The sequence below is a fragment of the Anas platyrhynchos genome, chromosome 27 (genome assembly GCF_047663525.1).
Source record: "Anas platyrhynchos isolate ZD024472 breed Pekin duck chromosome 27, IASCAAS_PekinDuck_T2T, whole genome shotgun sequence".
Classification (NCBI taxonomy): Eukaryota; Metazoa; Chordata; class Aves; order Anseriformes; family Anatidae; genus Anas; species Anas platyrhynchos.
The window spans coordinates 8,179,257-8,203,993 of NC_092613.1; the positions used below are offsets into that span (position 1 = coordinate 8,179,257).

At 45.8% G+C, this 24,737-nt stretch overlaps 1 protein-coding gene across 5 annotated transcripts in view; it reads left to right on the forward strand.

Annotated features, from left to right (window-relative positions):
- PLXNA2 (plexin A2) overlaps window positions 1-24,737 on the forward strand; it is a 412,814-nt gene that overhangs the window by 211,242 nt on the left and 176,835 nt on the right. For 4 of the 5 annotated variants that reach the window (XM_072028626.1, XM_072028627.1, XM_072028625.1 and 1 more), the window contains exon 6: window positions 19,086-19,199. The exons of the other annotated variant lie outside the window; for it this stretch is intronic. The gene's annotated coding sequence lies outside the window, so the exon portion shown is untranslated. The remainder of the gene's footprint in view (window positions 1-19,085; window positions 19,200-24,737) is intronic. 5 annotated transcript variants of the gene reach the window in all.

The window sequence follows — 24,737 nt, forward strand, 5'->3', positions numbered from 1 at the left end:
TGACACCTTCTACTGCGTGATATAATTTCTTGCAAACACTCCAACAGTTGCCATTAATGCACTTGCTGAAATGCCCTGCTTGCTCCCCGTAAAGCCCCCAGACCTCAAAATTCAGTGAAGTGAGTAGATGAATCAAGGCAAACTGTCTAACTGAGGTGCTGACTCTATTTCCCCTGGCAATAATCCTGTCATTAAACCACTGCTCCCCTGGACTAGAATGTCATATTTTAGCAGAGGATGAGATTCCTTTTTTATGAAAGAAAGAAAGACAAGGTTGGACCCTCCAGAGTGATTTTTAATTATTTTCAGATCTTCTGGATCATTAGGAAGATGAAAGATGGCAGCAGTTAAGATGCAGGGTGCACTGGTATAATGTAATTGATTTTTACATATATTTAACTGATGATTCATAAAATGTGATATGGCTGAAGCAGCACAGCCTTAAGTGCAGTGTGAGTATGAAAGATCCAAGCTCATAATAGAGAGATTACTGGGTCTGCATCTTCTGAAGGTGAGAGCCTGAGGACAGGATTCTTGACATTCATCATCATTATCCTTATTATTTATTATTTGTTATAGCAAGGTCTAGAGGCTAGGTCCTGATGCTGGTTGTGCTAGGTGCTCACGAGTAGGGTAGTAGGCTGTGCCGTGAGGGTTCCCTGCCCGAGGACCCCCCCCGGCCATCCCATGGGGACATCTCGCAGGGCAGCGGGGCAGGCTGAGCCCACCTTAGGTAATCGGTATCACAGCCGCCGTTTGTCAGGGTAAGGAGGCTGAGGCTTCGATCTGACAGCCAGCCCAGAAAACCCGTGCAAACACTTCTCATCTCTGAGATGTTCCAGGCTCTGATAGCTTCAATTTTTCATTTCAGGGACTTGTATTGATTGGCTTAAGAATTACACACACACACACACACACACACGTGACATATGGGAAAAGCAGAACAAACTTTTTTTCCAAACAGTCACATCCCGAAGGACTGGGAAGGATTGATTTTACGCATTTGGCTTTTAGGCTATTCACAGCTCAATCCAGACAATTTTCTTTCAGGAGAGTCCACTACAGTCCATTTAATTGTATTTTCTAACCAACTAGTGGAGAGAGATTTGTTGGCTTTACTGTCCAGAGAAGACACAAATCTTTTCTTCCAATTTTTTTTTCCCTCGAGTTGATAATATAGTGAGTGAATTTCTGACCCTAAAAGCAATAAAATATCAAATTGTTGAGTCCAACACCAGAGGGAAAAGATTAGTTCATGGAGGAATTTAAAGACTTGGAAAGGAGGACCTGGCTGTATATTTTCCTATTTTTTATTGGGTAGCAATTACTTTTAGTATAACTTTCCAATTTGGTCAGGACAGTGTGCTAGGTTTGGTTCTGTACTTCATGTAATAACTTGAAAAAATAATCCCAATATGAGCATTACAAAAACATTCTTTATATATTTTCTTTGGCTCTGCGTTTAATAGCTGGGTATATCATATTCAAACAGGTTAGGTTCCAACGACATCTTATAAATTGGGTTAAAACCACATTTTTTTAATACCTCCTATCCAAGTTTGGAAGTTTATTTAAGGCTCAGCAGCTATAAAATCATCAGTTAAAATGCCTGCTTTTATTTGCACGTCACACCACACCTTGCTTACCTTGGAAGTGAGGCCACGAGACACAATTATGTTAGAAAGGTGTGGGTTTGTTGAATAACAACCCAATTATCTAATCACCTAACCACTTGGCTCAGCACTTTTGCTCCATGCAGTGCCAGCCTGCCCCCAGCTCCCCCGGGGAAGCAGCGGTGCCCTCGTGCCTTCTCGCCCTGCCATAAGAATGAAAATAGTGAAAACTGGTGAAACCCAAAGCGAAGTGTCCACCCAGCCCATTTCTGCAGACAGAAATCTCTGCCCTGGGGGGAGGGAAAGCAGGGGGCAGTGAGCATTGACCCCTAAACGCAGCGTTACACACATGAACTTGTAATAACAGTTCCTGCGAATAACTGTTTATTCCAACCCAGCAAAACAAGCAAATAAACTGCCGATGGTGGTTTGAAGCTTCATACAGTGTAATATTCCTGTAATGGAATGCTTTTAGAGAAGGGCAATAAAAATAAATTGAAAACTGCTTTTCTGCTGGATACAGCTGGCATAAGCACCATCTGAACAAACAGGATAACACGCAGCTGAACGTAACATCTCCGCTTTTATTACTCGGAAGCGACAGGTCTTATAATAGTATAAATTCGCTTTAAAAAAAATGGACCTTTTTAGAAGCCCTCTGTGTTAATTCTGAGGAGTATAATTACAGGTCCTTTTACGATTTAGGTTAGAGACCAATTAGCTTGCTTGTGAGACTCCAGCAAGACTTCTTCCCATTCCCATGCAAGTCGCGCTCGCTCTGAATGTATCCACATGAAGTAGTAAAGTGAAATTGTTCATAACCGAGGGAAGTGACTGTATCTGTTGGCTTGGCTTTGCTTTAAGTACATTTTCTGCAAGACAGCTGTCATAAGAAATGCAAATTAGCTACAAGCACTTGCTTCTGTAAACTGGAGTACATAAAATGGTTGTGCAGTTCTTGGAAGTCGGCGATGTTTTGCAGCCCTCCGGCTGTTCCCGTGTCACTCCTTCCTCCTCGCAACCGATTCCCCTTTCCCTGTGCAGCCGTGTGCCTTATTCCCATCCAGGTCTGAGTACGTGCACCCAACCCGAGCTGTCAGGAGTGCCCGACCCTCCCAGTCCTACCCAGAAGCTTGCGGGTTTCCAGCAGCTGAGGTCTCTCAGTGCATTGCTACCGAAGGCTTGTATGCAGGAGGCTATATAAAAACACACAGTGCCCTTTAGGAAAGGTGTTCCAAGTCTTTGCCAGGTTCTGTGCATAAATTATAGTATGTCTTAGCAGTTATATAAATTGCTCAAGTTGGTATATTGTCTTGCTTTTATGTTGTTTTGCATCTCTCACCAAAATGTCCTTATGTGGGTTGTATGTGGGTTGCAGAATGCTCTTACCTAGCAGTTTCAGAGCTAGCTCAATTTATCCCTGTCAAAACTGAAAAGCGTGTCTTACTATAATGGCTAGAGACAGATAGAGAGGATTTCTTATTGTTAATCATGTTGCTTAATTTTTAAGCCAGGTCTTTAGCTGGGATAAATGAGCAATATTCTTGCCCAACTCACTTCTCTTGCATTTCCTGCTGTGCTTACTGTCACCGACTAATGGCTCTTCTAGCACAACACGGACTCCTCTTAGTGAATCCAGAATGGGATTTCATGTGAAAAGTGCACAGAAAGAGCATGACCTCCTCGCTTACAGCTGTTCTTGCAAATAGAGCCTTTAGTCTTCAAATTTCCCTTCGGAAGGTCACAAAGAGTAAAAGCTGAGCTATAGCCCAAGGAACCTGCAGCTCTACCACCAAATCCTTTTGCCTTTTTTCTTTACTAAGCAACCACATTACACTTTATTTTCCTTGCCTCATGCTCAGTAGTATTTGATGGTAATCTTAATTTGCATTGTTCTTTGAATTCTAGCTAAAGACCTGTACGTCTACGTGAAGGAGTTGCTTCCTTGCTGCAATGCAGTGTTCTGTGGGACAGGCTGTGGGCTGCTTGGCAGTACCTCCACACAGCAGCGGTAGATGTGAAGCGACAAATCTGTTATTAATAAGTAGCCCAAGGGATCAATAATGTCTTTCTCCTCAAGGTCACCAGTTCAAATACAACACAAGCTGGAAGTGGAAGTTATTACCGTTTAATGGCTTTTTGTTAGTCTGTATAAAATTAAGATTGCCCATCTTGCACATTAATGGACTTTCTCCAGGACATGGCTTAGTGTCATACACTTGCAGGATCTATCAGATGTGCACTTCGGTTCTTTATCAGTGAGCAAAAGCTTTGCTCAGCTGGTGTTGCAGAACCAATGCCAATTTGCTGTTTCCATGATCGTAGTCCTGATCTCTATTCCACTGTCTTCTCTAACATACGTAGTTTCTGTGTTTGAGCATGTTATTGTGGGTATAGTGACACAATATGCCATAGGGAAATGTATCTTCTCTTCAAGCTTTCTGATCACACTTCACCCCATATCTCAGCAGAATTAATAGTTTGGGTTTGATGTGCTGGTGCACAGCCTCTGGTTGTCTTGGAAAGAGGACATCCTTCACCTTCCTGCCTGGTAGTCCCGTGGTACAGGGAACAAAACTCCCTCTAACAGGCGTCAGTGCTGGGTTGATGCAGGTTTGCTGCTGGAAGGCTCCTAAGCAAACCCGTCCTCACCTTCCTAAGAGCTCCGGGAGCCTGCAGCAGAGCCAAAACCCCATCACGTCTTCGTGATGGGAATTGCCATGGTCCCTGCGTGAGTGCAAGCTGACGGGAGCTGCAGCATGGAGCCTGCCTGCTTCCCGTTATTGCTTTTAATCGGGCGTGCAACTCTGGTGATTGGGTCTTTAATATGTGACAAACATCTGATCTGTTCCTCATTCCTCAGGCCTGTCTTGTTTCCTTTCTTGTTACAGGGGGATGATTACAGAGCACTTTGTCAATAATCCAGCAAACCTATCATAGAGTCGATCAATGGGAGCTGGTTTTGTCCAAACTTGCCTTAGTTTGTGTCTGAAGAATGCCGAGGGGAGGGATATTGCTTTGCCACTTATCAGGAGACATTACCCTCAGAGATATTCCTCTCTGTCTCTTTTGTCTATATAAAACCTATTGTTGCTGATTGGTATCTGGGAGCTCTGCATAAAGTGAAATCCCCCGAGTCTTCTTCTGCCATCCATCAAGTCATTACGGGATTAGGGCTTTGGTGTGCAGGAGCTCCGGACCCGTGTGTCCCCGCAAGCAGTGCAGGAGGAGGTGGCTTCCCCCCAGGGCTGCGGGCACAGGGCAGGGGCAGAAATAGGGAAAGGAGGCAGGGGTTGGGGGCTGAGGTGCCAGAAACAGCCCCTCAAAGCCCTGCACCCTCAGGATGGGGCCCTGGGCACCTGCATCCCTTGGAGATTGTGCTTCACCTGTGAATTTGTGATAGCAAGGGGCTGGAGCTGTGGGGTGGGTGGCCTCCCGTAAGCATCCTGCTGCGACTTTTTGTGCGTTATCACAGGACTCACTTATATGAGACAGCTGAGCTGGGAACAGAGCTGAGTGAGAAAGAGCCAGCGAGACCTTCCAGAAGGTAATGCAGCCCATCTGCAGCCAAAGAGCTTCTTGAGATGCCTTTGAACAGCTATTAGCCATGGGATTTCTAACTTGGAGACCTCAGTTAAGTGCTTGAAGTGTGGTAGGATGACTCCAAACCCTTAAGTTTCCATTTTTGCTCCTTTTAAGCCTCTTATGAATCCAGGGTCTCAATCCTGGCCATAATGCTACAGCATTTCTGTTTACTGGTAATGCTGCCGCCGTGTCCTCAGCGACTGTCTGTGACCTGTATTCGCTAATTGTCTCTGCACTGCAGTCTTCCCCTCTACAAATCAAAAGATGAAAGCTGTGATCATATCGCCAGGGTATAGGCTTGTTGTTTAACTTAACAGACATTTTAAAGAAAAATAGGGATGGGAAGAAAAATACCTGTGTTAGCTGGCAATTTGTAGGGGCTGTTGGAAAAAACTCCACCTGCCAGGGCTATTTCCCCGGAGCAGGGGGCAGGAAGGAAGGTTATCCCATTTGGCTATGTGACTGATCGATTCCTGCAAGTCCCCAGGTTTGCTGCTGAGATTTTTGTTCCTTGTTAACCATGTGAAGAAGGTGCCCGATGGCTGGGCTGGTCATTAAGGTCCCCTTCTAGCTACGTGCTCCTGTGCTCTCGCTGTCTTACAGGCTCCTGTAAGCAGCAGGCTGGCAGCTGCCCAGCTGCAGAGAAGCCCTTTCTTTACCTTATGTTCAGTTCAGGCCAAAGTTTGCTCCTGCTAAGCCAAGGTGGGGGATCAGAAGGTTTCCAGTATAAACTGAGAGGTGTCGCTGGTTCTTCTGGGTCCAGAGAGAACTTGTGTCAAAGAAGGATGTGCTGAATTTGATATCCAGGGATGCTGTCCAAGGACAAAGCAGTTTGACCTAAATTCTTCCATGTAATGGCAGGGCTTGCAGTAATGAATTCTGTCTTATCTGTGTGATGGGGTTATGATTTGCAGACATCAAAATCTGTAATTTAGTGAATGCTGCTCTAAACTTGGGAAGGCAGCTAAATAAATAAAATTTGTCAATGCAGAATAATATGCTTGCACATGGTTAGCAATAGCCAGGCAACTGTATATCACAGCGAAGAATAATGTCAGGTTTGGGAATCAGATAAATTGCAAATAACAATGGAAAAAGCAACTGAACCTTGAGGAATATCAGCAGCTAGACTAGATGAGGTAGCTGCAAAAAGCCATTGTTTGGGCAAGAGGAATAGAGACCGGCAGGAGAGGGAGGGGAAGAAATGGGGAGGGAACAGCAGGCCATAAAGCTGCAATCAAGTGCAGGAGAGATGATAAAAGGCTGTGGACAGCCCAGAAAAAAATATTAAGAAGCAATAAAATGCAGCATCAGTGGAGATAAGATGATAATTTGTTATTCTCAGAGGAGCCATTTCTGCACTGGGGCTCTTTCTAGACTCTGAGCTGAGCTCAGTTCTGCCTTGCACCTTGTGCAGTGATTTACACCTCAGCAAAGCAGGAGTAAAGGGCTCCGATCTGCATGTAAGAGTAGGTGCACGTGTGTGTTTTGGGGTGGGGGAGTCATGGCAGAGCTTAGACTTATCCCTGAAAGGGACTGAAAGTCATTTCCAAACCGCCTTGGTCAGTAAAGAGCAGTGCATTCACAGCCTCGGTGTAAATGAGAATCAGACCCACTTCTGCCTAGGAAAAAAAAAAGGCTTAGCTCGGCAGCAGTCAGCCATGGGAGTCTGAGACACTGCTAACTCAAAATAAAGTAAAATATCATTGGTTTTGGCTGGCTGTTAGAGAATTGCGGTCAGTCTCTAGGAGCAGGTGGGTTCAGGCATCTGCGTGCCACGGGGCAGAGCCACCCCGAGGGGGGCAGGAATGGGCCCGAGGTGGGGGGACGTGGGCTGGGAGCAGCACGGAGCTGTCTCAGCTCCACCTCTGCAGCCCCTGCGTGGCGCAGGCATTGCTCAGCAGTTCGCAAAGATGCTGATAACGAGGATACGGATCCCTGGTACTTATTAAACTGATGGCTCCTAAACATTAAATCCCAGCTATAATTAAATTAACTGAAATTGTTGTTGTTGTTCAAAAAAGAAAAGAAAAAAAAAAGAATTCTAAGCACTCCCCAGTAACATTTAAAAGGTGAGGGAATTGCCTGCAGGCCTAAATAAGCATTGCTGCAGATTGCATCCAGGACTAATTTGTGAGCTAATGACTGAAGTTGTAGTCGGGGCCTATGGAAAAGAGGGGGAGAGGGAGGAGGGACAAGCTCCATGGCTGGGGTGGGCTTTGTGGTGCTGCTGCTGTTTTCCCTGGAATGGGATTCCAGGCCGGCCGCCTGCAAAGCCAGGGAATTATCTGCAGAATGACATGATCATCCTGCTAATCAGGAAGTAATTTCTTATTAATTCTCTTCAGTTCCAAGTAGTTGTATGCAGTCCTCCAGCTCAGCTCTCTCCCGCCTACCCTCCTGCTGGTTAGGGGGTAGCCATCCACCACGGAAGGAAAGCAATGAGACAGCTTCTGGGGAGTTTGAGTAGATTTTGCAGGATTTCTCATCCTCTCTGTCCCACAGGCAGCATTTGGGAGGGGAGGGGAGATGCCTCCCGGTGCGGTGCTGGTAGCAGCAACATGGGAAGGGATTCCCCATCCATCCCAGTGTTGCCCACGTGTGGATTTCCGATGTGGGGAAGGGAAAGCGGTGCTGGAGCCTCTGCTGACCTCAGCCTGGGTGTAGCCAAGCGTCAGGTTCCTGAGCAGGCAGCCTGGGAGCTCCCCTGAGCCCAAAAATCCATTTTTAAAGAGAAGGCTGAAGGAAATGACAAACTAAGTTACACAGACTCTAACCTGGCCTGCTGTTCTGTATTTAAATCCACTGTTATTGCCTCAGGCATCCTTGAATAATTACTTGTGATGACTGGCTGTGACGGGCTCCGCTTGGGTTTCGAGGACGCCACACAAGGGCATGGCACGGCCAAGTCTGACAGCCCAAATGTGGGGCCAAGCGGGAGGACACCCCACTGCAGGACAAAGCCATGTCCTGGGTGTCCCTGTCACACATGTGTCCACATCATGGACACACGGCAGCAGCCACCAGGCCGCCCTTCATGCCAGCGGCCGGGCCCAGGGCCTGGGGCAGCAGCAGCTGGGCCCGCAGAAGGCCCCGGGTCCCTTTGCTGCAAATGGGAACACAGAGGGAAAAAGAAAATGCTGACTGGGAATGTCAGGAGATGGCTTGTGGGGAAAACACGGGTGTAGGTGGCTCTGTCTAAATCCGAGTAGCCACAGGACAGGCGTGAACTCTGGGCTCAACCCTTCTGAACACAGCCAGGACGTGTGTGCTGCATCAGCCTCGTGCTTGTGCCCCAGCACGGGGTGATCTTCCTCTGTAGCCTGCTTGAGTGGGTGAGAACAAAAGTGAGATGTCAGAATTTGCTCTTTAGTTTGTAGCAGAAGTTCTGAGCTACAGCAAATGCTTTAGTCACATCACCTTCGCCGGGATCACCTCTGCAGAAATCACTTCTGAAAGATGTTTAACATTTCTGTTCTGGCTTTGAAGATCTGATTGAATTACATTCTGTTTAGAAGGAATTGAAAAGATACTTGTTAATTTAATAGATGGCTTCCTTTGGTTGCAGGATTCATCTCGTAGGCACATCATTCAAGAATTATCTATTGTGGTTAAAAAAATAATTCCAAGACAGCTGGGCTTGTGCTAGTGTCTGTGAGCAACGAGTCTTCAATTTCCTTCATACTTCATTACTGGCGTGCCCCAAAAAGCAATCCTTTCTTAATCAGGGCTTGTTTCTCCTGTCAGGTTATTGTTCATCATGATGTATGAAGCAACAAGAAGGCATTTTTGTTGATTTTCATAAGTTAAACTCACCGTCCACTGCTGACAACCCTATTAAAACAGAGCAAGTCGAATGTTTAAGTCAGAGTTTTATATCAAATCTATCATTTTGATAAAGTGGATGGTTTTCCCTTCTTCCCACCCTTTGGACTCCTTTTCTGGTTGAATAGCTTAACCAGCACTTGGGGAGAGGAGAGAAAGGACAGGCAGATGGACAGATGCACAGATGACTGACAGACTGACGAGGACATCATGGACCCCAGTTGTTACAATACCCCATATGATTTTCTGATTCCTAATGGAAGTCAAAAGTGTGGCAGGCTTGGAAATCGCACTCCTCCGTGTCCCGTTTCATCTTCCTCTGACCCTCTGCAAGATAGTGACCTCCTAATTCATCACAGGGAAAGCACTGCAAAGATTAATCATTTAGTACTAGTGCAGCACTTTGGATAGCCAAAGCACTACATAGCTCCTAATGAACAGTAACAGTGTCTGGGCTGTTGAAAATTAACACAGCTTATTTCCCAGTGTGAGTTTGACAACATGGGCAAGTAAAGGATGGCTGCTTTATGGGAAAAGGGACAAGGGACAGAAATTCCTGTCTTGTGAAATGACCCCAGGTGTCTGAACCCCTCTAGGCTTTCCCTTTTCTCCTCCTGTTGGGTATCCTCAGTTTATCCTCTCTGCTGCACTTCAGCTGAATAGGATATCAGGGCTGCTGGAATGCAAAAAGAACATTTTGAGTTAGTAGGTGAAAATGCCCTGAAGTCACTGAAGATGCCCCATATAAATCTGTAAATGTAACCCCATATATCCAGAGATGTTTTTCCCTTATTGAAGAAGATGCTTTTGTTCTTTGGTCTGTCTTCTCCCAGCATGGATGTGCATCGACATAATCTGTGAAAGGTAACAGATACCAATCCAAACAGCAGCGACACCCGGCATTTATTTGGCATGAGAAGTAAATCACAGGGGTTGCAGCATACATCTTTGCTAACCTGTCTCTGTTCTGGAATGAGTCATTTTGACTTTCTTATCTGTACCCTGGAAACCTGCGTCCTTACATCTGAATTTTATGCACTGATGCAGTATGCTAGGAAAAAAAAAAAAGAAAAAGTAATAATGAAAGATTATATCTCTTCTACCCACCAACTGGTGGTTTCTTCTGTGCTCCTGACCAGTTAATGCCGTTAAGTTTATTTCCATTAGTTATGTTATTGCCCTTTATCTTCTTTTCCTCAGGGCACTTATTGTAACGTCAAAGCGCCAAATCTATTTTTATAAAATTGCCCTGTAAAAGCAAAAAATTTAAACTGGCAAGAAAAAAGCTGATGGATTAGATCTTAAAGCATCTGAACAGCTCCTTAGACTCCTTTCTGCCACCAGCTTAATTTCTATTTCAAAATGTTTTGTTCCTTTGTCCCCTGATTTTCCATGCTGTTTTATTATGGCTTTTGTTACAGCATTCATCTAACACTATCTTAAGTGGGAGGCTCTTGAAGAGGCTCCACTTTGCGGAGGAGACAGCGAGGAGCTGCAGAGCTCCACGAGGCTGGAGGAGACGGCACGTGGGGTGGTGGAGCCAGCTTCTCCCGTACTCACTTGGTTTTGCCCACTGAAATCTGTCATTGACCTCTCACAGCCCTCGTGCCAGACCAGACCATCAGCAGTGCCATGCAGGAGCACCAGGGGCTTTTGTCCCACAGGTACTGCGTAACCAGCAGAGCCCACAGCAGGAGAACAAAGCCACACAATTGCTTTTCCCCATAGGATCTTAAGGTTTACTGCGCATCCCCAAACAATAAGCTTTGCTAAGTTATACATGGAAATAAATACTGCTTTAAGACAGCAAAGGTAGAATAGTGTGGTGAGTTTTAGAAACGGAAAAAGACACATTGAAGAGCTGAATACAGAAGCAGACACTCAGTTCTCCGGTGGTATTTTGCATCACCAGCAGAGATGCAATGGTTTGGAACAAAAATCTCAGACTGCGATCACGTTTTTTCCCCCAAAAACTGTTTATTTAGATATTCTTTCACCAGCCAGAGGTCACATTATCATGGCATCCCAAATAATAATCTCATCCAAGAGGCACAGCTGCAGCTCTTCCCAGCTCCTAGGTTAGATGCCAGGGGATGTAACAAATGGGGCAAATGAACACGTGAATGCTGAGAGCTTTTTTGCACAGATCAGTTTTCTTTCGGGCTGTGCAGTTTATCTATCACAGCTTTAAAAAAATAAAACCATAAAAACATTTCACTTGCAAAATGCGGTGGTATATGTGGTTTTCCATTTATCCATGTTTAGGAGGTGTTAAATGTACTGGAACACAGCAATAACTACGGACTGCAGCTGTAGCCCAGGCTGAATTCACTAAGGCAATAGGTGCTAAAACCAGAGACTCCAGCTCCTTCCTCTGTGTGGTGCCCAGAGGGAGAGGGTTATTTAATCCACGTGAAGGGCTGTACTTTAATGTGAAACTCATGCTTCTTGCTAGAGGTTTCCAAGGTGGAATGACTCCAAACCACGAAGCAGTCGCAGCCTTCCCGTTCTCTAGCACAGACCTGCCAAACCCTGCTCAGCTTGGACCACCTTGTGCTGAACGAGGAGCATCTCCATGGCATTTTGAGGGGGCACTCAAAGGCTTGATTGGATCTTTGAAGCAGGTTGCTCATTTCAGATGCGTTAAACTTGGCAGTCCAGTGCCTATTGTGCATCCACATTTGATGTCCTTCTGCCGCCTTGGCTGCAGAAGAGCATTAGCATATTTCTTTATAAAATTATATATGCTAAAGGCTCAATCTTTAACTCATATGAAAATGATTTTCTAGCATTCCTTGGCAACCTCAGAGCTGCTCAGTGTTACCTATCAGCTCAGCTTATGCATGTTAAAACTGAAATGGAGATAATTTTCTAATCCTGTGTGCAACTTGGTGAAAACTTTAAGCTTTCGTTGCAAATGGCAGCTGTTAGTTACATTTGGAGTTCCCAAGCTTCCCCTGAACTTGTTATGATTTCTTTCGAAACCTCTAAATTCTAAGTGCAGCTTACGCCTGTTCTTTCCTTCCTCGCTTCGGCGTGTGACTGAAAGCGGGGGTGACTTGGTGTGGATCTTGCTGGGACGCACAGGAGCAGGTTTTCCTCCCAGCAAGATGAAATCCCCGCTGCTCTCTGGAGCAGCTCGATCCTGGGCAGGGCTCTGCACCTTGTAGGTCGGGGTGTCAGGAACAGGGGAAGCAAAGGAAACGCCGGCTGCAGCAGCATTAGTTAGAGCTGAAAGCTGTGCTGACATTTGGCCTTGTTTGGGAGCTTCAGAGGAGGGATTCTGAAAAGAGCTGGAAAGAGAGGCCTTCGGTCTCTTTTCAAGTCAGATAAAACCATCTTAAGGACACCATTAAGAAAAGAACGCTTGATGATAAAGGCCAATAAAGATGTAGCTGGATCTTTATTCAGCTGGAGAACTACTGAGCCAGGAGAATCAACAAAGTTAGCTTTCTGGGCTTGTATTTGAACTTTGCTGTTTCATCTGAAAGGGATGGATTTGTGTTGGGTTTGGCTGGAGAGCTGGGTCCCACATTGCTGCCTTGGGAAAGGGATGGAATTTGTAGTATCAAGGGGTAACCCAGCTGATGAAAAAATACTGTAACTGGACAAGCTGGCATATAGTTCATCAGATAATCAAATCCTGGCACCTACAACCCTCTTAACAAGGGAGACAAAAGTCACATTTATTTCATGGTTCTTCTGCAACCGCAGCTGGAATGATGAAGGGGGTCTGTTACCCGACTTAGGGGTATATAAACTGTCAAGCTGCCGTCTGCTTACACCAGTGCTGATTTCTCCATGCCCTTGCAGATAGCAGTGAAGCCTGCCTCAGCCCCAAATAGGCCAGTAACATGTCATGGTGCAGGAATCTGTGATCATCAGGGGTCTGTGGTTCTCTGAGGGCGACAGAAGATGCTCTGCTACCCCGGTGAAGTCTCTACAAGGGGAGTCACAGTAGTCCATATATTCAGAAGGGATCCTTGTGGTAAGTGGAACCCTCTTGTCACTAGAGGAACACCAAAAATTGAAACAGACCATTCTGAAAAACTATGTCCCGTGCACCACCCAGCAAAAATACAATGTATGAGTTCTGGATGAACTGAAGCGTGAGCAATGTGATCACTGATGTGGCTCATGACCTTTAATTGCTTTTAAATTTTTACATGCTGCAGAGTGTAATGTGATACCCTCAATGTGACAAAAATGTAGTGTTTCACCTCACAAATGACCCAGAACATAGCCTGTCACATTCTTTTGTATTAGGACATCATACCATGCTCTTCTTTTAAAGTATTTCTGAGTAAAATTAAGTTGAGCCAAAGCTTATAATTCATCTGGCTACTACTCAGCTGAAATTTTAGGGCAAGAGTCAAAACCGAAGAGCTAAGAATACCGTGGTTTTGACCGTGATGTGACAGACATGGCTCTCCAGATGACTGTTGAACTGCAAATGCAAATTCCTACCAAAAGTGCATTTTCACACTAGCTTTTCATCTTTTGCATAAATCATAGTGTCTTTCCCTCTAAGAAACTAATGCTCTTTACCACGCACTAATAGCAGAGAAAGTCAAAGGAACAATAAAGGAAATCCTTTGTTGTCTCTAAAAAGACAGTCAAAAGCCTGAAAGAGTCTCCAGTGCTCTCCTCTATATCTTAAAAGCGTGGATTCCTGGCTCAGAAAAATCCATGAAGACGATGAAAGCGTGTCTACAAACTGAATGCTATCCCCCTGGTAAGGTGTTACGAGTAACCATAAGTATCTTGTCCTGACCACTCAGCAGGCTTTGGGCTTGTCCACAAAATATAGTACAGTAAATAGCTCCAAGCATACAAATGAGATTCTACTCCAGAAAAGTCTTTAATCTCCCTTGTTTTTATGGATCAGCAAAGGTGTCAGAAGTTTGACACTCTAGATAATTGAGCTCTTGCATTTAGAGCACAGCCTACAAATAATGGCAACTTTTGCTTTGAAACAGTCTTTCTAAACTTTGGTTTGACAATTAGCATTTCAAAAGGTAGCAACTATGTAGCTGCCATCGCCTAATGCACACTTTGAGTCAAATGTAAGGATTAATAGCACAGTGCTAAAAACAACCGTAAAATCTACCTGCCTCAGGAGTGTTCCTGCTAACTCCCGAACAGGTGAAAATCCCAAGCCCTGGTTGCACAAACCATCGGGTCTTCAGCAAAGCGTACCTCATCTGCTGCTCAGGGTCCATGGAAGGCAGGGATGTGTCCTCTTATGGCCATGGTGAAAACAGAGCTGAGTCAGTGCTACAGATTTCATCATCTGCCTCTGAAGTTGTCAAGGGAATCCGTAAGATGCAGCCTGAACAATAAAAATTCTCCATCTGCAGCCACTGTAGCACACAAGCACCACTCAGTCCCACTTCAACGCTAGCTAGGGATTCAAGGGTTTATCTTCAAGGGCACTGATGAACCAATCAATGCCATATGAATTTAGAAGACAGAGGTGGTGTACGATCAAGGCTAAAGCCCCACCGTGTTCACGCCGGGGTGCACGGAGCTGGCAGCAGCAGTTTGGGTGCTGTGCTCGGGTGTCCCAGCCCTGTGAGCCCAGCAATGCAGCGCAGGCACCAGAGCAGAGCTTCTCTGCATGCAAACCTCCAGGAGGGGAGAATGTTTGCTGCTTTTCAGGATTGCCTAATGCTAGGTAGAAACGCTGTTATTACGGGCTTTTTCCCTCTCCTTTAAATGAATGCAAACAACAGGGGTTTTCTTTACAGCTCATTCTTTAATAACTTGGGTTAGTCATAATGAAATCCATTCTTAGGATAGAATTAATATGAGATAGTAATGGTGATTAGGTAATTAGCAAGTACCAAGAGTATTTAACCTTCCTGGTGACAGCATGTCTGACATCACCTGAGCTCGTGCAGACTCTGTGAAAAGAATTAGCTATTTTAAATTACCCCATTTAAGTCATTAATTCTGAAATACAAATGGGCCCAGAAATAATGCCAGTGGTGCCCAGTATCCTGGTAGTTTTTCCACCTCTGCATATCTTAAATCTGTATTTTCTGTCTTCCACTTCATTAAAAAGTGGAAATAGGATTGCAAACATTGAGGGATGCCATTTGCACTGACAACCATGGGCTACTCGTAGTGGTATCCTGCTGCCATGAGTGACCACGAAGGAACAAGGCTGCCTTTTCTGCTCACTTTATCTGAGAATGCAATTTCCTGCTCCAAAGGAAGTTTGCAGGTGTCGGCTCCCATAATACATGTTTACAACTTCGGAGTTTGCTTTCATAAATTTCCTACTTAGTCACACCACGGATTGTAAATGTGCGTGTGTGAGGCCATAAATCTCGCACACCCGTGCATACCTGCATGTTTCTGTCCCATCCCACTTGACCCCCTCTTTAGTGCACATTTATAGCTCTTCTCCAACTTCCTCACACTGCATTACAGTTTCTCTTTATTAGCAGCCAGTAATGTATTAATGCATTCCTTGGTGGGAAGTGTGCTTCTAACTATTACCTTGGACACTCATTTAGTTGAATTTGATAGTGACAACACATTGACATTGGTAAGGTTAATGATCCAATACTTTATTTCATTGAACAAGTTGAACAACATTTAGTACATTGTTCCACAATGTCCTAGAGAGCTGTCTGCGCTATTACTTTAATGGTACTATGGCATCTTTGCCCTTTAAATAATTGGCACCGTGAAAATATTCTCTAGATCCTGTCACAATTGATTAGTATTGCACTGAATTACCAAAAAAAAAAAAAAACACCACTTTTATTTTCCTTTTTTCAGTCTCTTTTCAAGTAAGAGAGAAAAGCAAAACTTGATCTCCATGGATATGAGAGGCTGACAGCACTGGAAGTAGAGTCGGGAGAAAAGTCCTGGCTGCTGCTTCAACTTTTTGGATCTGGAACCAGCACAAACCTCTGTCCCTACCTCGTCCTGACCTGCAGAGCTTGTCCTTTCCCGATTTCACAAGGGCTGGTCCTCCCTTTATTTTATTCCCTTTATTTTATTTCTTTTTCTGCTCAGCCGTGTTGAACACTGCAGGAGAGCAGCTCCGGTGGGTGCTGTTGGTGGAAGGCTGGCTCCTGCAGCAAACGAGCACAGCAGCATCCCTGCACCCTCCTCAGTAAGACATGGACATTGCTGGCTGTGCTCACACTTCCCAGAGGGGAGGACAAAATGAATTTGGGGATTAAATCCCCTGATGGCAGAGTGCAGCATGGCTGGCTCCTATTTGCCTCTGCTGCTAGGCACGGTGACGTGATCGCTTTGCATCGTGTTTGCCAGGAGTTTAGTGCAAAGTCATGACTCAAAAGCAGGGAATTCTCCATCTCCCAAAGAGGCTGGAGGATGAAAGGAAAGATGTGTAAGATGAATTCTCTGTTCAGTACAAGAATGAAGAACACAGCTCTGAAATTGCAGCATCTGGAGAGAGAGAAGTGGCATTTGGTGGCAGTGACCCGAAAGACAACCAGTGTTTTCAGCATGGGACTCAAAGGTGCAAAGTAGAACATCATTTTTGTGCTTGTGGCAACAACAAAGAAATTCTCAACTTTGGATTCATTTTGTCCTTCTATCACCTTCCCCCTCTCTTTTAAATTACCCTTGATTGTACAACATCTGCTCCCTTCATGCTTGCATATGGCTCTCTCCTTAAATCTGCATTTCTGTCTAGGGGCTGCATACAAATATCCAGCTGAAAGTTTTCTTTCAAAGATCTGATTAATCATCTTACCCTGGAAAAGGAAAATTAGTATCAGCTTAGCTGTGAGAGCTAGCAGTGGGGGCAGGGGGTACCTGTGCAAAGGCATGGTAATGATAGGAGTCAAACAGGGACACTGGCAGGGACCAAAGACAAAGCAAACGAAGGATCAAACCCAGTGTCTTCAGACAGGAGGTTGTGTTTCATTCTTGTATTTTAAAAATAAAATCCTCACAGATGTGGAATACTGAAGCATGAGAGGAATGTCATTCTTTTCAGACATACGAGAAAAATTCCTACAATTAACATGCTCACAATGTCTCCTCGCCAGGCATTTGCTACCCAAAACACTCACCAAAGGTTTTCAACAAAGCTCCGGGTTGCAAGTGCATAGGACGGCAAGATAAAGGCATGTTTGCCTGAGAGCTCTGTTTAGTGAAAAGTTATCCCTCTTTTGATTTTGAACCTTAAAAAGTGACAGTATAAAAATACAGCATTGTCTTCTGATCATCTATATCTGCTTACAACATGGTTATGTAGCTTTTTTGCTGTCTTTTTATGATATGTTAGGTGTATCATTTCAGTTTTATGGTGGAGGAAATGGATCCATATGGGGGAGGAGAAGGCTGAATTCAAGGGTTAAAACATCAAAACTGGATTCCTTGCCGTCTTACTGTGTGGCTGTAGGCTGCTTAATGAACTTCTCAGTGCTTTGACCTGGAATGTGGCAGGTTGTTCTGTTATGTCCTGTTCAGGTCCTTGCTTTATGCCCATCACCGTGGCATCTGGCTGAGCCCTGATGTGAGACGAGAATTGTCCAAGGGCACGTCCTGGGTCCCCTAGAAATAACAGACAGTGAATACCCAGGGATCATGGCAGATAAAATAACAACAGAATCCTAAATACTGTGCTGGCCAGTTAATTCTTTCCCAAACCCACTCCATTTGTGTTTGACTTTCTTCCTGCCCAGAAATATCCCCAACGGTGCTGCTTTGAAGTCAACACCTCCCCATCCTGCAAGACGCCGTACGGCTCACGAGAGGTTTCGGCACCCCAAGCAGGTGCAGGGCAGAGGGTAGAGGTGGCACAGAGACACCGAGCACCACGTGGTGAGACAGAAACATTTCCCAAACGTCACGAGACAGAGGCCTCGTTGGATGACCAAGGTTATCCGGGCTCTGCACCAACCCTCCTCCCTGCCCTCCTGCAGCCCACCCCCAGGCCCCGTTACCTCCGCTCCCCAGCTGAGCCTTTCTGGAATATACTCTATATTTGTCTCCTGCTTCCCTGAACACCCATTATTATGTAGAATAATAACGCGGGAGCTCTGCTCGGCACCTCTGCTCAGTGGCTCCAAGTGGGTTGAATTGTAGCCAGCGGCAGGGGGTGATAAATGTAGCGTAAGATGCCTTTTCCACAGCAAACTGCAAATTGCCTCAGCAGCACGGCCCACAAAAGGTTCCTGCGGAGCAAATTTATCTCCCATTGTCGGCCCAAGGAGGAAAGCAGAGAGGACCAGGCATCCTATTTTTAAAAAGTCACATTTGATCTTGTTCAGGCTCAGAGTCCGGAGTATTTTAAAGGACTTTTCATGGAAAATGCAGGCCTGAGAATGCGGCACAGATAAAGGGATTTATTTTTAACTGCAGCCTGGGTTCATGACCATGTAAGCATTTCAATTTTAAGCCACTCCGTTTGAATAATATATTTCGCCAAAGTGAATGTTATGTCATCTAATAACTCATGGGTGGGAGGAGGGATGGTGGCTGGGGAGGGCAGGAATAAGGCTGTTAGAGCAAAATCACCCTCCAGAGATGGCCGCGCACTTGCTACGGCGAGGGGGGCGTTGGAGCGATGCTTTGGGGTTTCTCCATCCACCCGGGAGCTCGTGCTGCACCTCCTCCCATATGGCTCAGCAGCGTGATGGCCTTTCCTGGGGAACGTGAGCTGATAGATAGTTGGAAACCCACGGTGATAGATGGCAGAGAAAGGGGGACAACATCTGATGAGTGATGGATGGCAGCACAACTGCAGTACCAACAATTAAAGCCACGAGACACCTCTGATATATTAGAACATTAAACACCTTTGTGTTTGAATCTCACTTGTCATGCTTTTACTTTACTGGCCCTTAAATGTCAGATGGTGAATTAGCTGTGGGGATTTGGTGTTGCTGAGCCTGGTGGCAGCAGGACCAGGGCTGGGTGCTTGGGGTGGCCAAGGAGGAGCACCCATCCCGAGCCTCCGAGCAGGTTGGGCCAAGGGAATCGATGAGGACGTTTCCAGGAACATATGCTCGGCTGCCTTTAATTGTGTCCTTCGTTAACATCTTTGAGTTATTGTTTGTGTTGCAGTAATTGTGGGTACCCACCTCCGAGATCAAAGCTCAGCTGTGCCGAGCGATGGGCAGGGATGGAGCAAAGAACCCGGGAGGAGAAGGGCAGGAGGGGACCCAGAGGCACCGAGAGGTGGGTGAATCGCTCGGGAATGCTCAGTGAAGGAAAAGAAAAGGTGAGGCTTTAATCCTGCTGCCCCTGCTCTGCTCTGTGCCTTCCTCATGCAAAATCCCGCCACGAAAAGACATTTTGCTCATGTTCACTTAACTTCAAAATTATATTAATGACTTCAAAATCTGGCGCTTGCTAGCTCTGTACTTTTCCAAAGGAAATTAGTAACTGCAAAGGAGTTATTCTGGAATTAGGAGTGTGTAAATGAAAGTAGATTAGTTCTCCTTGCCTCAGTGTACCTATTTGTGCTATAATGTTAAGCAAATACTTTAATGCTGGTGGGAAGTCAGGCTTAATTTATTAATGTCACGCCTAATTAACATTTCAAGATCCTTCCTCAGAAAGAGGATTATTAGTAACAACAATATTATTATTCCGCTGGTGTTGATTTTAGCTGGGTTCGCACGCACAGATGATTAGTACCTGCGAGTCAGGAGGTGATTAGCAGAGCCGCCGGCAGCCTGGGCAGCGTCAGGCCACTGGCAGAGATTCCTCCCAGAGCTGACATGGGGCATGGCACGGGGCAGGAACGGGATCGGGTCTGCAGGCAAAGAGTCAAAGGAGTTAATAAGGAAACCTCCAGACTGACTTGCGCTATGTATTCATTTTCCCTTAGCTGCGTCGAAAACAGATCAACCTATTTACAATTCCAAGCTGAATTTGAGGGATTAGAACCTATTTTTCTGTGTTAGCGGAATGAAAAATAAATACAAGGTTGTGGGATTTTTTAAATGGCCTTTAAACTTCAGGTTTATTTACATACTGTGCTTCCCAAGGACAGAAATGAAAATAAAGAAATTCACTTCATCTAAGATATCTTCATATCTTTTTCCACGAAAATAATTCATGTCGCTGAGAGAAAAAAAAAAAAAGCCTTCTATGAATCACTGATGAGTCTTTGATGCTTAATGTGCTGTCCAGCATATGCGTGGAGTTCTCTTGGAATTTAGTTTAACAAGAGAATCTGATTTCCTTCCCAACATCATTAAAGTTTCCCCTTCAAATTTCACTTAACAAGCAAATGAATGTTCTCCTAGCATAATTATAGTTTCTTTTTTTGAATTTCATTAGGAAAAGAGTCAGCCTTATCCATTCGGTGTTTTTACACAACAAGGAGCCCAGGCAGCTGAAGCAGGCTGTGGATGCTTTGCAGTATGGCCCCGCAGCAGGGCTTAGTGCACGGGTACAAGGGGCTTGGGGAGGCTGCTGCCCAGGCTCAGGGGGAACACAGCAACAGCGTTAGGGTAGGAACTGGGTGGATTTGGGCTCAATTCCCTACAGAAAGCTGGATTCTTCTAGGCCAGCTTTCGTGGACATGTGTTCCAAAATTCAGTGGGTGCTTGTCTGGAAACTCATTGCCCATAGCAGCTGAGTTACCCCGCAGCTGAGCTGAGGGGGTCTCACAGGGACACCAGCTCCTGCCCACAGCCAAAAACAAGCCCCAGAGCAAGAAACCTGAGTGCTGCTGGTGTGGGGCTACCTGCACTGTAGCATTTATCACCCTGATTATTTTCCCCACATCAAGTTCTTGCTGCTTTGCTCTTCTCCTGGCCTCTCACACTGTCCAGCATCGCTGGCTGTGCACCCCTGCAGTGTTTCAGCCCCTCGTGCTTTCTACTGTGGGCCTGCAAATGATGTTCCTTGGCGATAAATGGCACATATCCCTAACATCTGAACTGGTGGAATGTGAATAATTAGAGCCGAGTGCAAGTAATTTTTGAGTCAAGGCCTTGGTGTGTCATGGGTTGTAAAATTTAATCTGCCGGCAGCTCCTGGCCTCATATCAATTACATACAGTAAAATGAGGGAAAGTGTCCCATATTTCTGTGCAGTTATGGGAAATGCCATCCTTGTGTTTGAACATCGCATATTATCTCCGTTCTTATCTGTATGGCTAGGTCACTTAGCCAGAAGTGCTGGGAATTGTTTCTGTTATATGCATGTAAGGAGTTATCTTTCTTAAAAGCACCCCAGAGGGCGTCTTCCTCTTCCCTCTGCGTGCAGTTCAGCATTTGTATTTGGAGTTCTTTGTTACTGATAATGGAGATTGCAGAGAGGCAGGAACCTCCTATCTGGGAACCTGCCTATCTGGGCAGGGAGGTTCTACCAGGGAAGGTAGTGGACAGCAACGTGGTGGTCTTCTGACTGATGCCATTTCTTGCCTTGTTGAAGTGTGATGCAATTAAATAAAGACATCACGGAGCAGAAGTGGAGGCAGATGATGGTGGTGCTGTGGTCCGGGTGGCAATCCCACGCAGGATGACTGGGTGCCGGCTTCCCTACCCTCCTCTGCCCCACCATGAAACGCCCGTGGGGCATGGGCAGCTCCCTCCGACTCCTCCTTCAGCTGGGGGCAGGTTCCCTGCCCTTGCCTGGCTTTTTCCAGAGGCAGAAGCCTGCACACGGACGCGTCCTTTGGAGCAGCTCCAAGTCCGAAGCCATTCCTGCCCCGTCTCTGCTCAGGCTGCAAATCTCGCCCTCGCTTCATGTCCACAGAATGGTTAAACAATTGCACTACAACTCAAATAATAATAAAATATACAACGCATCTCAAAGTGCCAGAGAGAGAATGAATAATTAGCCATATAATAGAATATATAAACAGAAACTGCATTAAAACCAGATGAAAATATGTAGGGAACAAGCGATCGTTACGACTCTTCCCCCTCCCTTCTGAGTGTGGCTGGGGATGCTTAAATCCCTTTTCCTGAGGTTTGAAAAAAAATCTTCTCATTTCAACTCTATTTGTATGCTACTGTAACAGTAACAGAGAAATTAAAAATAATTGATACATTTGAGAAAGCACAAGCAGTAACTACTTCATATTTTTAAAAGCTTTGCAAATATCCAGGAAAAAGTGCTGCGCATGCAAAATACCAACGCTCAAATCTGCTCCAAGTGATGCAATGAAGTCCGCTTTTATGGGAATAGCTGGGGCTGCATGTAATGAGCCAGTAGCTGGAGGTTTTCTGCTGTAGCTGGGCACAACCTGGAACGATCCCGGGGTTTCAGTACGGGAGCTCTTTTTGCTGGGTGGGACAAGTCTTTCCCTTCCATCAGCAGAGGTGCTCTCCAGAGAGCTCCTGGCAGCCGCCCCTGCCACTAAATGTGGACTCAGTGCTGGCCTAAGACACCCTCATTCTGTAACGGCAACGTGTTAATTACAAGTAATTTGGAAGAAGTCTTGATAGCTATGCATGCATTAAATGGAACAGATTAAACCTGAGACCAGGCAGTTCTGTGTGATACTGTGGCAGCAGTTCTGTGCAATATTTTTGACGAATCTATAACACATCAGTGCCCTCAGCTGTACACAGCACTCTGCAATTGGAGTAATCATGCGGACTGGACCTCCAAAGGAGGTTGTTTTATTAGGTAAAAGGGAATGAAGCACAGAAAATAGTATTAAAGATGAACAAATGCCTCCATTATTTGGCAAAATTAAATGTACTTTTCCGAGTAAAGAAGGCAAAAGTCAGTCATTATCTGTCTGTAGTACATCGCAGCAGATAATGCAGAGAGGTTTATGATCTCTGAAAGCAAATTAGAGGATATTTAAACAACACATCTTTCTATAAAGGAACGATAATTACTAAATCAGGTCAAAACGCAGAACAATCTAACCCTGCCCCATGCTAATGTTACTTGAATAAGCTGAAATCTCCTACATTCTCTCGGAAGGACTCACTTGGGATGCAGCTGTTCTCATTATTGTTCATCATCTGGGCTCCTAAGCCCTTGTTGGCGTGTGTTGGTGCGTGTTGCAGCCAGGCCCAGCCCCATTGCTCCAGCCCCACATCACCATGCTCGCCCCTGCCCCGGAGCAGGCACAAGGCTCCTGCCCGCTCCCACCTTCACCTCCTGCATTTTTGGGTGGGAAACTCGCCTTCCTCTAGCTTATAGCTGCACCGTTCCCACTGCCGGTACACATATGGTCCTGAGGTCTAGGGTTCAAACAAATGCTAATTCTAATCAGGTCTTTGGGGCACTCAATATCAGGCATTTCGGTGCATTTCAGTGCACTTTTTTCACTGTTGTGTGCATATATTTTTTTAGACACTGCCAATAATACCTTTTCTGTAATACACATTTCCAACAATGTTTGCTTCAGGTTGGGCTTTCAGAAGGGTGTTTGGGTAACTTGCTCTGATACAAACTGATCAGCCCAGGCAGCGGCAGGAGCTGCTGGGGGTGTCACCCAGGCTGGACCCACGTCTGCTCCCACTGCACTCGGTGGGGTTTTGAGCCCCGTCCAGGTGGGGATGTCATCGCCGAGCACATCCAGGGGCTGGAGCCCATGCGAGTGAGTGACAGATGCTGCATGATTTTGACAGACAGAGAGAATTAGGTTCTAAATCCTTTCGTTATCTTTTGCAGTGTTACCCGTGGTCCATCCTGTAGTGATTTTAATGACCTTTCTGGGACAGCTGCTTGCATAGCAGGGGGACCGTGTGATGACAGCCACGCTGAACCTTGCAGAGAACACATAATGATCAGTCCTTACTGGTAGCGACAATATCAGGCTAAAACAAGAATGTCAGATTCAGGACACCTCTTTGCTATCTGCCTGGCATATGAGCTCTGAATTATCCAGCATTCAGCAAAATACTTTAAGTTTCCCACTGGTTTAACCAGGAACAGAATTTTTGCTGATAACAAAGGATGAGCTGATTCCCCAGACTTTCCTGTTGTCTAATCCTCTGCGACCCACAGGACAAAAATTGAACTGATTAAAGCACCAGAAAACGTTCTGTGGGAACCCTGCCTGCGTTTACCCCTGAGGGGAGACTGGAATGGCCTAAAAGGTCTTTTCCCTGCTCTAATTTCACCGATGGTTATGATCCTCTTTGCTCTGCTGTGGGAATAAAATGCAAAGGCAAAGCACCTGGACAAATTGTTCCTGGCCTTGGGTACTGATGGAAAGAGAAACGTCAGGGTGGCTGAGGATGGGATGCTCTTGCTGAAGGAGGGCAGCTGGGGGGGATCAGCGTGCGGCCAGCAGCTCTGCCCGGCCTTTTGCTGCAATGAGAGGAGAGCCCGGTACTGGGAAGGCCAGGAGCAGCATCACATGGCCAGCTGAGACACTCAGGGAGGGAAACATCTCATTCTCCCCATGATATCCTGTATTTTTTTTCCTTCTCAGCAAGAATTGGGAAAATCAGAACCTCCCAACTGCTTCCAAGCCTCCTGGTGGCACGTCAGACCAGGTCCAACTTGGTCCAAGTCACTAAATGCCTGGTAGCAGCTGGAGAGCAATCCATGCAGTCCTGGAGCTCCTCTTCTCTTGCAGATTGACCCAGAAGGAACCCAGTTCTCGTGCCACCCTGTGCTCGATGGGGGCAGCCAGGAGACTGCTCCTCATCGTGGCAAATATATGAATGCAGCAGCACGCTTGGAGGAACCAGAGAGCAGTCACTAAACAAGCAGCATTTCTGTCTCAACTTTGCTCCCAGGCATCTCAGGATATGTCTGCAAACATTAACTTGCAGCACTCTGCTG